The following is a 14,080-nucleotide window of genomic DNA, read 5'->3' as shown; positions in this document are numbered from 1 at the left end:
GCGATGGGGTGGAGTGGAGCCCATGCGCCCTACACTCAGCCCGCGCCGACCCCCACGCTTTATGGGCACGCAGTGAGCGGTCGGCTGCCTGTGCCACCTGTTCCCACGCAGTGGCCCAGTGGAGCGGCGCCGCGGCCGGGGGATGCCGAACGCAGCCGCTGCAGTGGCGCGCCGGGCTGTACATCCAGGGGGAGAAGGGAGCAAGAAGTCGAAATAGCAGGCAGGCCTGTAACGGCACTAGTGGACTCTGGGTGTGGCGCGCCGGGCGGTACATCCAGGGGGAGAAGGGAGCAAGAAGTCGAAATAGTAGGCAGGCCTGTAACGGCACTAGTGGACTCTGGGTGTGGCGTGCCGGGCGGTACATCCAGGGGGAGAAGGGAGCAAGAAGTCGAAATAGTAGGCAGGCCTGTAACGGCACTAGTGGACTCTGGGTGTGGCGCGCCGGGCGGTACATCCGGGGAGCGGAGGAATCTGGAGACATTATCGGGTACGTGGGTTGGGGGAGGAGCTGGCAGGGTGGGGCCAGGTGAGTATGGCCACAAGAGGCTGCGGAGGAGAGAGAGAGGGAGGGAGAGAGGAGGAGGGTCGGGAGTAGGACGGAGAAAGGAAGCAGAGGGGTAGGGAAGACGCCAGGCGTCTGGGGTAAAGAGGCAGAGGGGGTGGGAGAAGTGTGAGCAAGGTAGGCCGGCTCCAGAGGCTCTCGGGGGTAGGAAGTAGCCTAGGGTGGGGCTTTTTTACAATTAGCCCGTGGGCTGGTGCGTTGGACAGGTCTCCACCTGTGCCGGGCCCTGGGCTGGGACCTGTGAGAGAGGGCAGGTCCGGGTCCCCCTACCCCACCCGCCATCAGCGGGGGAGAAGCGTTTGGGACTATCACAATGAATGACTGGAAGTGGTCTAACGGGCGTGGGGATCCCGCGTGACTCTGGCAGGTGAAATGTGCAGGATTTTCAAATCCTGGGCGCAGAATTATTTTGGGGCTCAGAGTTCCCTTGGGAGTACTCCTGCCCGGGATGTGTGCGCCTCCTTCCCACCCGACCCCGAGCCCCCTTCCCACCTCAGCATGGCGTCGGGATGCCCCCTCCCCATCCCTACCCAATGTGCACCCTCCCCTCACCCTTCCTGTGTTGCCCGTCTCTGGCTGGGGAACCAGGCATCCTGGCTGTCAGCCTGCTCCCGGCCCGGAGACGAGGGGCAGAGCAGCAGTGACGAGGCATTTTGCCGCAAGCTGCCAACAGCCCGTTCGCTGGCCTACAAGTATCTGCAGAAGTTGCTGCAGGTGCCACCTCAATAAATTGCCTCCCCTCTGCCCCGCCCTGCATCAACTCAGGTCCATGCTGGCCCCACTGAGGTCAGGGAGCTGCTCCTCCTCCTCCCCACAACCTCAAACCCCTGTGAAGCAGGGAAGGCAGTTAAAGGTGGGTGTGGCTGGATCTCATTCTCCAGCCGTCACCTGCCTCCTTGCCACGATGCACGCGGGGCACAGGGCGCCATTTCAGACTTGGTAGCGGGGGGCCGACCTTGCATGCATGATGGGGTGGGGGAAGGGGAGTGAGAGCAAGGGGGGGCAGATGGAGGACAGAGGCTTCAGCAGTGTTACTGAGCATGCTTGGTACAAATCAAGCACAAATGGGGGGGCAACCCCATTCGCTCCTCCCCCGCCACACTTCTACCCAGCAGCTCCTAAGGCCTGGAAAACTCTGCGTTTCTGGCCGACGACTTGGCAGGGAGCTGACGGGAGCCCTGACTCTCATTCCTATCCCAAAGGAAGGAACGATCAGAGCCGCTCAGATCTAGCACTAACCGATGCTGGCGTCTTGGGGCAAGGCACTTTAGGCAGTTCCCAACCACCAGGCCACAGCCCACGGCGGAGCCACGGCGATGAAGCAGGAGGCACCTTTCCACGGCTCCCGCTCCCCCAACCGGGTTGAGCGGGGTGGGGTCACAGGGCAAGAGGGTGTTGGCCTGGGCTGTAGAGGTCAGCGGTTAAGGGTCAAATGGCATGGGGTATAGGGGTAGGAGTCAAAGCATGTTAGGCACTGGGGACACTGGGCTGGATTGGGGCTAGGGGGACTGGTAATATTTTATTTGCATATTTGCATGTTCATTTTGCATAATGAATATGCAAGTTTGCACATTACCAGTCTGCCAAATGTTTGTGAATGAGTTTGACGGTCCGTGGCATAAGAAAGATTGGGAACCACTGACTTAAGGGACACTGGTTAGCCTCAATATTGTCATCTAGGTCCGAACTCGGTGGGGAGAGACAGAACCCATGTGGACTCCTGGGCGCTCTCAGCTCTGGGAGGGGAGTGGGGTCTAGTGGGTACAGCAGGGGGCAGGTACATTTCAGCTCTATACAAGAATATCAGAATGGCCAGACTGCGTCAGCCCAATGGTCCATCTAGGAGTTGATGACACGGAGAGTCACCTCCATGTTAAACCAGGGACCTGGTGGGGAGTCAGGGCCCTTGGTGGCTCTGTGGGTACGTGGGGCCCTTTCCCACGGAAAACAATGAAATGACAGATGCTGCTCATGGGAGCTGATGCACTTTGGGGTTCAGGTCGGCGGGGGAAGGGCAGACACGGACGTGCAGAGCAGCCAAGGGATGGGTGTGTCCGGTAGGAGAACTTTGGGCCTGAACTTTTCCATTTGGGAGGAATCAAATAAAGGGCCAGATTCTGAGCTCAGCAACCCGGGTGTGAATCCAGAGCTACCCTGCCTCAGGGGTTGGAGACAAGGCTGGGATCTGGTCTCAGTGACCCCAGGGTAAATCCAGAGCAGCCCGGCTCTACCATGGAGTGATGCTGTACTGGAGCACAGAGCAGCTAACAGCTGGACCCAACAGCTGGCTGTGCTGCTCAGAGTTATTTTGTTCTTTCAGGCAGGTACCATCTTGTGGCAGGTACCATCTTTCCCCATGGCTCTTTCGACTCTTTCTGGATGGGATGAGAGTTATAAGAAGATTGTCCGGGACCATTTTGAGGCAGGGATGAGGGAGCTGGTGGGTTTCACCCAGCACCTGCTCGAAGCTGAGGCAGATCTGGACGCACATGGGGAAATCCGGGAACGAATCGAGGCAGCTTCCCGAGAGTTGTCAGCTGCTGAAGAGGAGCTGGGAAGGCAGCGGAAGAAGGTCGATGCCAGAACGGAGGAGCTGGTGGTGAAGAGGAAAAGCCTGCAGGACGAGCAAGCTGAGAAGAAAGGGAACCTCACGCAGTTAAGGATCCAGCTGGACTCCTGCCGCAGGTCGGAACGCGAGGCCAGAGAGATGCTGGAAAGGGCCAGCCGGCACCTCAGTGACATGCAGGCCGAGGTGCAGAGAAGACGCGATGAAGCCGAGCGCAACCGAGTGCAACGCGATGTCGGCATCGGCCTGATGTTTCTTCCTATTATAGGGACAATTATCGGTGAGTGGCTGGTGGAATTTGTACCCTATAATCCCACGGCACCTCGTGGCAGAGTCCGTCTGTTACTGGTGCCGTAGGACGGGGCCGCTCTGTCCCCTTTCTAGCCGTGTCTGCTGTCCCAGTCTCCACTGAGCACGGAGAACCAGAAGAAACGGGCCGGCATAAAGGGCTTGGGAAAGAGATGGGGCCTTTCCCTTTTAGGGGGCCCTGGCTCACCTTTGGCCCCAGAGAGGGTGAATGGAAGCGGGGGGCTGTAAGGGATGAACCAAGAGCCAAGGGTTTGGGCTGGGTCGATGCCTGGCTGCAGCTGGCCTGACTCTCTCCCCAGCTGCTGGGCAGCTAGGCTGGGCTGAGGCATCGCTACGCTACGGCAGGCCTAGTGCTCTCCAGACTGACAGTGGGGGGTTGGGCTTCGCCAGGCCCAGCTGGAGGCCATGCAATACCCCACCTGCCTCTCCCGCCCTCCCCAGGTATGGAGAGCTGCTCGACAACACTCTGTCACCCCCCCCCCCGGGAAAAACCTATTTTATAGAGAGACATGGGCAGGTTCTGAGCCTGGGTTTCCCCAGGGCTGCTAAGTATGGTCAGACACTGAGACCAACACTCCCTCTCCCCCAGAGATGCCTCGCTTCACAGCTCAGGCCCAGAGCTTAGCACGTGGTAGCAGGAGACCCCGCCCACCAGCCAGCTGGGTGCAGGATAGATTCCAAACCCAATGGGGAACCCAATGGGGCCTCCAAGAAAGTGGACAGAGACATGGGCTGCAGGAGGCCAAAAGTGTGTGGAGATAGATAGAGGAAGTGGGTGGGATGGAGGGGGGTGTATGGGAATTGATGGGTAGATGGAGGAAGAGGTGGGTGGGATGGAGGGGGTGTATGGGAATTGATGGGTAGATGGAGGAAGAGGTGGGTGGGATGGAGGGGGTGTATGGGAATTGATGGGTAGATGGAGGAGGTGGGTGGGATGGAGGGGGTGTATGGGAATTGATGGGTAGATGGAGGAGGAGGTGGGTGGGATGGAGGGGGTGTATGGGAATTGATGGGTAGATGGAGGAGGAGGTGGGTGGGATGGAGGGGGTGTATGGGAATTGATGGGTAGATGGAGGAGGAGGTGGGTGGGATGGAGGGGGTGTATGGGAATTGATGGGTAGATGGGGCAGGAGGTGGGTGGGATGGAGGGGGTGTATGGGAATTGATGGGTAGATGGGGAAGGAGGTGGGAGGGATGGAGGGGGATGGATGGGAATTGATGGGTAGATGGAGGAGGAGGTGGGTGGGATGGAGGGGGTGTATGGGAATTGATGGGTAGATGGGGAAGGAGGTGGGTGGGATGGAGGGGGTGTACGGGAATTGATGGGTGGATGGAGGAGGAGGTGGGTGGGATGGAGGGGGTGTACGGGAATTGATGGGTAGATGGAGGAGTAGGTGGGTGGGATGGAGGGGGTGTATGGGAATTGATGGGTAGATGGGGAAGGAGGTGGGTGGGATGGAGGGGGATGGATGGGAATTGATGGGTAGATGGAGGAGGAGGTGGGAGGGATGGAGGGGGTGTATGGGAATTGATGGGTAGATGGAGGAGGAGGTGGGTGGGATGGAGGGGGTGTATGGGAATTGATGGGTAGATGGGGAAGGAGGTGGGTGGGATGGAGGGGGATGGATGGGAATTGATGGGTAGATGGAGGAGGGTTGATGGGGATTGATGGGTAGATGGGGAAGGAGGTGGATGGGTTGGAGGGGGGTTGACGGGGATTGATAGGTAGATGGGGAAGGAGGTGGGTGGGATGGAGGGGGTGTATGGGAATTGATGGGTAGATGGGGAAGGAGGTGGGTGGGATGGAGGGGGGTATATGGGAATTGATGGGTAGATGGAAGAGGAGGTGGGTGGGATGGAGGGGGTGTATGGGAATTGATGGGTAGATGGAAGAGGAGGTGGGTGGGATGGAGGGGGGTTGATGGGAATTGATGGGTAGATGGAGGAGGAGGTGGGTGGGATGGAGGGGGTGTATGGGAATTGATGGGTAGATGGGGAAGGAGGTGGGTGGGATGGAGGGGGTGTATGGGAATTGATGGGTAGATGGGGAAGGAGGTGGGTGGAATGGAGGGGGGTATATGGGAATTGATGGGTAGATGGAAGAGGAGGTGGGTGGGATGGAGGGGGTGTATGGGAATTGATGGGTAGATGGAGGAGGAGGTGGGTGGGATGGAGGGGGGTTGATGGGGATTGATGGGTAGATGGGGAAGGAGGTGGGTGGGATGGAGGGGGGTGTATGGGAATTGATGGGTAGATGGGGAAGGAGGTGGATGGGATGGAGGGGGTGTATGGGAATTGATGGGTAGATGGAGCAGGAGGTGGGTGGGATGGAGGGGGGTTGATGGGGATTGATGGGTAGATGGAGGAGGAGGTGGGTGGGATGGAGGGGGGTGTATGGGAATTGATGGGTAGATGCGGCAGGAGGTGGGTGGGATGGAGGGGGGTTGATGGGCATTGATGGGTAGATGGGGAAGGAGGTGGGTGGGATGGAGGGGGGTGTATGGGAATTGATGGGTAGATGGAGCAGGAGGTGGATGGGATGGAGGGGGGTGTATGGGAATTGATGGGTAGATGGAGCAGGAGGTGGGTGGGATGGAGGGGGGTTGATGGGGATTGATGGGTAGATGGAGCAGGAGGTGGATGGGATGGAGGGGGGTTGATGGGGATTGATGGGTAGATGGGGAAGGAGGTGGGTGGGATGGAGGGGGGTGTATGGGAATTGATGGGTAGATGGGGCAGGAGGTGGATGGGATGGAGGGGGGTTGATGGGGATTGATGGGTAGATGGGGAAGGAGGTGGGTGGGATGGAGGGGGGTGTATGGGAATTGATGGGTAGATGGAGCAGGAGGTGGGTGGGATGGAGGGGGGTTGATGGGGATTGATGGGTAGATGGGGAAGGAGGTGGGTGGGATGGAGGGGGGTTGATGGGGATTGATGGGTAGATGGGGAAGGAGGTGGTTGGGATGGAGGGGGATGGATGGGAATTGATGGAGCAGGAGGTGGGTGGGGCACTTCTGTGGGGAGAACACAGGAACAGCCCCTCGGGGCTCTGCCTGGATACCCACTCTGCTGCCCCTCTCTGGGGTAGATCAGAGGCTACACGGATGTTGGAAGGAGGCAGAAGCTCCAGGGTAAATGGGAGGCGCAGCAGAGCCAAGAGGGCAGGAGGCCCCCGGCTGAGGCTGTGGGGAGGGTCCCTGAGACTGAGTGGCGGGAGGTGAGTCCTGGGTGAAGGCCCGACTCCCCAATGGTGTTGGAGGAGCTGCACCCACACAAGGGGGCTAATTCCTTCCCAGCTAGGGCAGTGGCTGCCTTCCTTTATGCCGGGGATCGGCAAACCCGTTCGCCAGCATTTGGCGAACCCGTAGCCTTTGATTTGCATATTTGCACATTCAGGATGCAAATAAACTGTTACCAGCCCTAACCCTAGCCCAGCCCCGTGCTCGCCAGCACCAACCACCCGTTCACCCCCTCCCTACGCTCCATGCCCTTTGATCCTTTAACCTCTGACCCCTCCAGCCCTGGTCAACAGCCTCCTGCCCCAACTTTGCCCCCCAGAGCAAGGCTGCCCTCTCTAGGGAGCATGGCCATTACCTCTGTGCGGGCAGGGGCAGCAGCCCTTCTCCTTCGCGCCCCTTCCTCTTGAAGCCCAGGCGGGATCGGGGCAGGAAGGTGCCTCCTCCTGCCACCACCTCAGTCACCACGGTTGCTGGGGCTCCCAGAGCCGCCGTGGCCGGGTGGTTGGGAACCACCGAGCTGGGGGACCCCCTGCACTTGTGAGTCTCTGCTGGGGAGTGTCTGTGCTGCCCTAGTGCCGGGGGGCCCTGCTCTTGGGGAGGGGCAGGTCTGTACAGGGCCTGTCATGACGGGAGGTCTGACCTTGGACAGGAGCGATACCAACGGTAACACTGCCGGGAATACTTTCAGGGACAGTGATAAAATTGCTTGGCCCATGGGCAAAGCGGGGTGGGGCGGGGGTAGCTCCTCTCTCCCGCAGGGGCGGGGCCTGAGGTGGAAGAGGTGGGGCTGCCCCCTCGCTAGCCCTCGGCACAGTGCAGAGCCCAGCGCCCCAATGACAATTTAAAGGGCCCCAGGCTCACTACTGTGGCAGCAACGGCGGCCAGAGCTCTGCTCCCTTTTGAATGCCCAGGCCCGGGGGGACTTGCCCCTTTGTTCCCCCAGCCCCAGTTGGCCTGACTGCTTCTACTCGCTTTTGCCAGGCGCTACCTTGGTCGGCTGCGGGCATGTGGCTATGGAAGCCGCTGAGGCAGCGGCGGGGGAGGCCCAGAAAGCCGTCGATCAACACGCACATGAAGAGTACAAGTACTCGGTGGAAGTCTGCAGCTGCAGCGCACAGGAGCAGCAAACGGAGGCTGAGATCGCGGCTGACGAGCGGCGCCTGGCTCAGATCGACGAGGAGAAGCAGGCGCTAGACAGATTCCAGGAGGAGATCGTCGCGCTGCAGAGCGGGCTGCGGAAATGCACCACCTTCATCAATGTGCTGGCGGGGAGGGTCTGGGTGGTTGAGAGGCTCACCAAGGACCTGCTGATCTACGAGGAGATAGCCGGCATCCTGGGAGAGGTCGTCCAGCAGGTGCTGCCCCTAACAAGCCCGGGAGGTGAGGCCGGCACGGGATTCCTGGCCCTGGGGGAACTCCGGGACCTGACTGAGAAGTTGAAGTCGGGCAGCCAAGGCCTCAGAGCCCTGGCCGACGCCGAGTCAGCAGCAATCGACTATTAGGGCCACGGTTTGAGAGGCCACAAGCCCACGTCCATGGCTGAGCTGCAGTGAGCTCATTGGTTTACACCAGTGGTCACCAGCCAGTCGATCGGGATCTGCTGGTCAATCGTGGAGCCTCTGACAGGGGATCCTGGCTGGTTTGGCTGGGAAGCTCTCAAGTGCTGACTCTTCAACTGCCCCTCCACCCCCTCTCATGCTGCTCCTGCCCTCTGCCTGGGAGCTGCCCCCCGGGAGCCTCCTGCTCGTTGTGCAGGGTGTGGGAGAGAGAAGGGGGGCGCTGATCTCAGGGTGTCCCTTCCCCCCACTCCTGTCCCCTAACTCCACCCAGAGAGAGGGGGCTGGAGGGAGCTTGGCAATGCAACTCTCTGTCATTCTCACACACACACTGACCTGCACTCTCCTCTCCCGACCCAACACATACGTGGGGGGGTGTTACTTCTGTCACTGCTGGCAAAGTGGGGTATTTGGGGGGTTTCACTCACCTGTGCAGTTCATTGTTTTCATCTCTCTTGTGCTCAAATGGGATTCTTTGCATGGTGAGTTCTAAAATGCCGAACCTGGCGTGGCTGGAGGAAGTAGCCCTGTGGGAATTGCCGCTCCTGGATGTGGCTGGCCTGTCCCTGTGGCCTCCGAGAGAGGCAGAGCAGGGGGTCTCCACACGCTGTCCTTGCCTGCAGACGCCGCTCCTGGATGTGGCTGGCCTGTCCCTGTGGCCTCCGAGAGAGGCAGAGCAGGGGGTCTCCACATGCTGTCCTGGCCTGCAGACGCCGCTCCTGCAGCTCCTTCTGATCAAGAATGGGGAACTGTGGCCAGGAGAAGCTGCTGGCTCGGTGCCTGTAGACGAGGGGCAGCACATGGTGCCATGGAGCCATTGCGGTACATGCCCGTTGCTTTCGGGAGTGGTGCAGGGCCAGAGCAGGAGTCAGCTGCCTTAACCCCACTGCGCTATCACCCAGAAGCTGTCTCAGTTCAATGGTGCCCAGTCAGAGCCTGCTTCCTGAGCGCCTGTCCCAGTCCTGCACCCAACTCCTTCCCCGATGTGAGTTCCCCTGCACCCAAACTCCTTCCTAGAGCTTGCACCCTGAACCCCTCCTGGTCCCTATTCCCCTGCCCTGGGCTAGGACCGGAGCCCTCCACACTCTGAATCCTTGGAAACAATCCCCCCCGGCCTCTGTTTGAATCACAGACAGAGCAATGAAAAGGCTGGGAGAGACCCACCTAAACCCCTCAGACAAGGGCGATAGGGTGAAGGGAACACCCCAGCCCCATCTGCACTGAAGATATATATAGATATAGCATATAGAATGGAGAGCAGCTCTTCCAAAGCAGGAACCGCACTGACCAATGGGATACCGAAAGCAGAGAAGCACGGCCTGATGGGAAATCTCTGCTCCAGAGGCTAATAAACCCAGGCCTGCTCACCCCCAAGTTAGTCATGATCAGACCAATCCCAGTAATGGAGCCTATTGATATCCAAACTACTGACACTGCCTATTGCATCGTGAGCTGCTTCAAGGGACATCCCCCACCATAGCCAGGAGCGATCAGTCTCTGTTGTCTCGCCTCTGGTTACCCAGAACAAACCCAGTGTCCTGTCCCGACAAAAACCCCTCCCCGTGCCCAAGAAACACTGCTCTGATACCTGCATTTAAACTGCATCAATTCCATTGAGACTCCATCTCCGGCCTGATCGAGCTGGGGGCTCTGCTCTGTTTGTCTCCTCCCCTCCGGACCCCCAGCTCCCATCGCCATCTGGGAAACCCCGATGAGTGCAAGCACCATGGAGTGGTGAGGTCTCTCTCTCTCTTACCTCCCCCCCAAACGCCAAACCTACCTTTCTCTAAGCTTAGCCTCCTGCCCCTGCCCTATGTAATCAGTTATATGACTTGCTAGTCCTAACACTCATAATCAGTTTTCATTTAGATTTCATATTGTGCCTGTTGGATTTAATATTGTCCCTGTTTTGTGTGTTTGGCTCTCGCTACAAATATCTGTTCACTACCCAGAAATAAATCACTTTCACTGTTAACCTGGTTGCTTCTCCCTCTTTCTCTTTTCTCTCTCAGTCTTCCTCAGGGGTGTGGTTTTGGCTTCCCCATTCACTCTGCAAGAACGCCTTCTGTACCCACATTAAAGATCCCTGGAGGGCCCCAAATCCTGGGGGTTTGCTCATCACGTGGTTTACCAGCGAATGCTTGTGGGGTGAGAGTGGGGATAGGGAGGTGCTGAACCTGGGGGCATAGGTGGATGGCAGCTTAAAGTGCTGTGAAATCCAGCCCACGGCGCCCAAAGGCACACGAGGATTCAGTATGATACTGCTGTTAAACCAGCTTGCTGAGTCCAGGGACATAGGGGGGTCAGTGAGTGAGTTCTGATGACCCAGTCCCCTCAGACGCGCTCTGGTTGTGGGGGTGAGTGTTTGTGTGTTGCTGAGATGGGAAAAACCCGTCCTGAGGATCCCAGTTCCTGCAGGAGAGCTCCAGTGGGAGGGGGAATTGGCAGCAGGTAGAATCCAGCTCCATAGGCGAACACAAGTAGCACAAGCAGCACACGGGTAGAATTGTTAACCCCCCCTTAGCCTGATGAGGAAAACCCAGAGTATTGGGCAAATCTAGCAACACTGGTGAAAGTGAGGGTATGTCTACACTACCCCGCTAGTTCGAACTAGGAGGGTAATGTAGGCATACCGCACTTGCAAATGAAGCCCAGGATTTGAATTTCCCGGGCTTAATTTGCATAAGCGGGGCGCAGCCATTTTAAAATCCCGGCTGGTTCGAACCCCGTGCCGTGCGGCTACACGCGGCACGAACTAGGTAGTTCGAACTAGGCTTCCTAGTTCGAACTACCGTTACTCCTCGTAGCCGCGCGGCACGGGGTTCGAACCAGCTGGGATTTAAAAATGGCGGCGCCCGGCTTATGCAAATTAAGCCCGGGAAATTCAAATCCTGGGCTTCATTTGCAAGTGCGGTATGCCTACATTACCCCACTAGTTCGAATTAGGAGGGTAGTGTAGACATACCCTGAGTGAGGATGAGGAAGGAAAGGAAATAGAATGAGCAGGGTGAGGACTAGCAGAAGGGGTGGGGCAGGGGCAGGGCCTAAGAGAAGGGGCGGGAAGGAAGTGGGAAAAGGGGGTTTGCATTCGAGGTCAATCTTACATTGCACTTTTATCAAAAACGTGATCTTGTGGTTAAAAAGGTCGGAACCCCCGATTGACACTCTTCCAGCTCTCCCACCCCAGCAGTGATTAACCAACTGACTCACGCTTGAGAATCCTAGCCGTCTAACAACACTGTGCAGGATAAACTTAAAAAACAGCAAAAGGTCTGGCAGCACTTCATAGACTAACAAAACATGTAGATGGGATCATGAGCTTTCGTGGGCTCAGCCCACTTCTTCAGATGTGCCCACGAAAGCTCATGACCCCATCTACATGTGGTGTTAGTCTATAAAGTGCTACCAGACCTTTTGCTGTTTTTTAAGTTTATCCTGCACAGACTAACTCAGCTACCCCCTGAAACACTGTTTAAGTACGGTGGCTATTTCTGAGCCGAAATAGATTCATATTTATGGCGGCCCTGAGCATAAAGAATATTCCTCCCCACCCCATGATAAACACAACTGTATCAAAATGCATTATTGCAAAGTCTCCGTTCGGTGTTTACACACACTGCATTAAATAATAAAGTCAGTCCTGTCCCAGGTCACTATGACTCCATTAACTGCTCAATTTTTTCACATTGAAAATGAATCTGGCCAGATATTACCCATTCCCCAGAAGTGTTCACAGCTAATCTGGACAAGACTGGTGTAACAAGAATCAGTCATTCTCAGGTTAACATGTGGTTCTTCCATCTCTCCCAGTTTTCTTAAATCCTGATCATTATGCATTTTTTCCACCAATTGATCCTGTTATGGTTCAGCTTTTCTACCATGGAAACAACTCTCACACTCCCCAGAAAGTAATTGAATTTAAAGAAAGAAACTTAATCAGAGGTGAAATAACTCTACTATTAAGAACTTTACATTTCAGCCAATGGTGAGAACTGGTTGAAAACGAAGTTTGCAACTGCTCATATAAGCTATGACAACATGTTTAAAAAACTGGATGTGTGCCAATCACGTTTGAGGACTATTTCAGCTAATCAGAAACTTTCAACTTAGGCTTGAATAAAGATCTGAGCTGGCTAATGCACTACGAAGGCAATTGATACTGTTTTGATATTCGCATCTCCAACTACAAATACTGGGAGTTGAGGTACCGGGAATTCCCCAGCCCCCCTGAGCGCAGCAGCCCCCCACGACCGCGGCCCCCGACCCCACTTACCGTCCATGTTCTCCTGGGCGCTGGGGGGCTGCAGGGAGCGTCTGCCCCCCCGGCTCAGCTCCGGCTCAGGGCGGGAGGACTCCAGCTGGGTGCGGCTCCCCCTCGGCCTGCGGCTGGACAGGACACAGCGGGGACCCCGTCGCCCATCGCAGCCTGGCCATGGGGCTCTGTCTGTGGGGCAGAGACTGGCAGTTAGTCAGGGATGTGGGGGAGGGGCTGGCAGAGGGGGGTCTGTCTGTGGGGCACAGACTGGCAGTTAGTCAGGGATGTGGGGGAGGGGCTGGCAGGGGGGGGCTCTGTCTGTGGGGCAGAGACTGGCAGTTAGTCAGGGATGTGGGGGAGGGGCTGGCAGGGGGGGGCTCTGTCTGTGGGGCACAGACTGGCAGTTAGTCAGGGATGTGGGGGAGGGGCTGGCAGAGGGGGGCTCTGTCCGTGGGGCACAGACTGGCAGTTAGTCAGGGACGTGGGGAGGGGCTGGCAGAGGGGGGCTCTGTCTGTGGGGCACAGACAGGCAGTTAGGGATGTGGGGGAGGGGCTGGCAGAGGGGGGCTCTGTCCGTGGGGCACAGACTGGCAGTTAGTCAGGGATGTGGGGGAGGGGCTGGCAGAGGGGGGCTCTGTCTGTGGGGCACAGACTGGCAGTTAGTCAGGGATGTGGGGGAGGGGCTGGCAGAGGGGGGCTCTGTGGGGCACAGACTGGCAGTTAGTCAGGGATGTGGGGGAGGGGCTGGCAGAGGGGGGCCCTGTCTGTGGGGCACAGACTGGCAGTTAGTCAGGGATGTGGGGGAGGGGCTGGCAGAGGGGGGTCTGTCTGTGGGGCACAGACTGGCAGTTAGTCAGGGACGTGGGGGAGGGGCTGGCAGAGGGGGGCTCTGTCCGTGGGGCACAGACTGGCAGTTAGTCAGGGATGTGGGGGAGGGGCTGGAAGAGGGGGGCTCTGTCCGTGGGGCACAGACTGGCAGTTAGTCAGGGACGTGGGGGAGGGGCTGGCAGAGGGGGGCTCTGTCTGTGGGGCTCAGACTGGCAGTTGGTCAGGGCTGTGGGGGAGGGGCTGGCAGAGGGGGGCTCTGTCCGTGGGGCACAGACAGGCAGTTAGTCAGGGACGTGGGGGAGGTGCTGGCAGAGGGGGGCTCTGTCCGTGGGGCACAGACTGGCAGTTAGTCAGGGACGTGGGGAGGGGCTGGCAGAGGGGGGCTCTGTCCGTGGGGCACAGACAGGCAGTTAGTCAGGGACGTGGGGGAGGGGCTGGCAGAGGGGGGCTCTGTCCGTGGGGCACAGACAGGCAGTTAGTCAGGGACGTGGGGGAGGGGCTGGCAGAGGGGGGCTCTGTCTGTGGGGCTCAGACTGGCAGTTGGTCAGGGACGTGGGGGAGGGGCTGGCAGAGGGGGGCTCTGTCTGTGGGGCTCAGACTGGCAGTTAGTCAGGGACGTAGGGGAGGGGCTGGCAGAGGGGGGCTCTGTCTGTGGGGCACAGACTGGCAGTTAGTCAGGGATGTGGGGGAGGGGCTGGCAGAGGGGGGCTCTGTCTGTGGGGCACAGACTGGCAGTTAGTCAGGGACGTGGGGGAGGGGCTGGCA

The 14,080-nt window shown here is 58.3% G+C and overlaps 1 protein-coding gene across 1 annotated transcript in view; it reads right to left on the bottom strand.

The window, feature by feature from the left end:
* Positions 1–12,658, bottom strand: part of LOC102447265 (uncharacterized) — a 57,903-nt gene extending 45,245 nt beyond the window's left edge. Inside the window, exon 1 of the mRNA XM_075918139.1 lies at positions 12,506–12,658. The gene's annotated coding sequence lies outside the window, so the exon portion shown is untranslated. The remainder of the gene's footprint in view (positions 1–12,505) is intronic.
* Between the last annotated feature and the right edge of the window lie 1,422 nt (positions 12,659–14,080).

The sequence above is a fragment of the Pelodiscus sinensis genome, unplaced genomic scaffold (genome assembly GCF_049634645.1).
Source record: "Pelodiscus sinensis isolate JC-2024 unplaced genomic scaffold, ASM4963464v1 ctg68, whole genome shotgun sequence".
Lineage (NCBI taxonomy): Eukaryota > Metazoa > Chordata > Testudines > Trionychidae > Pelodiscus > Pelodiscus sinensis.
Note: the sequence above shows the minus strand (reverse complement) of the source record. Positions and strands in the feature narration are given on the sequence as shown.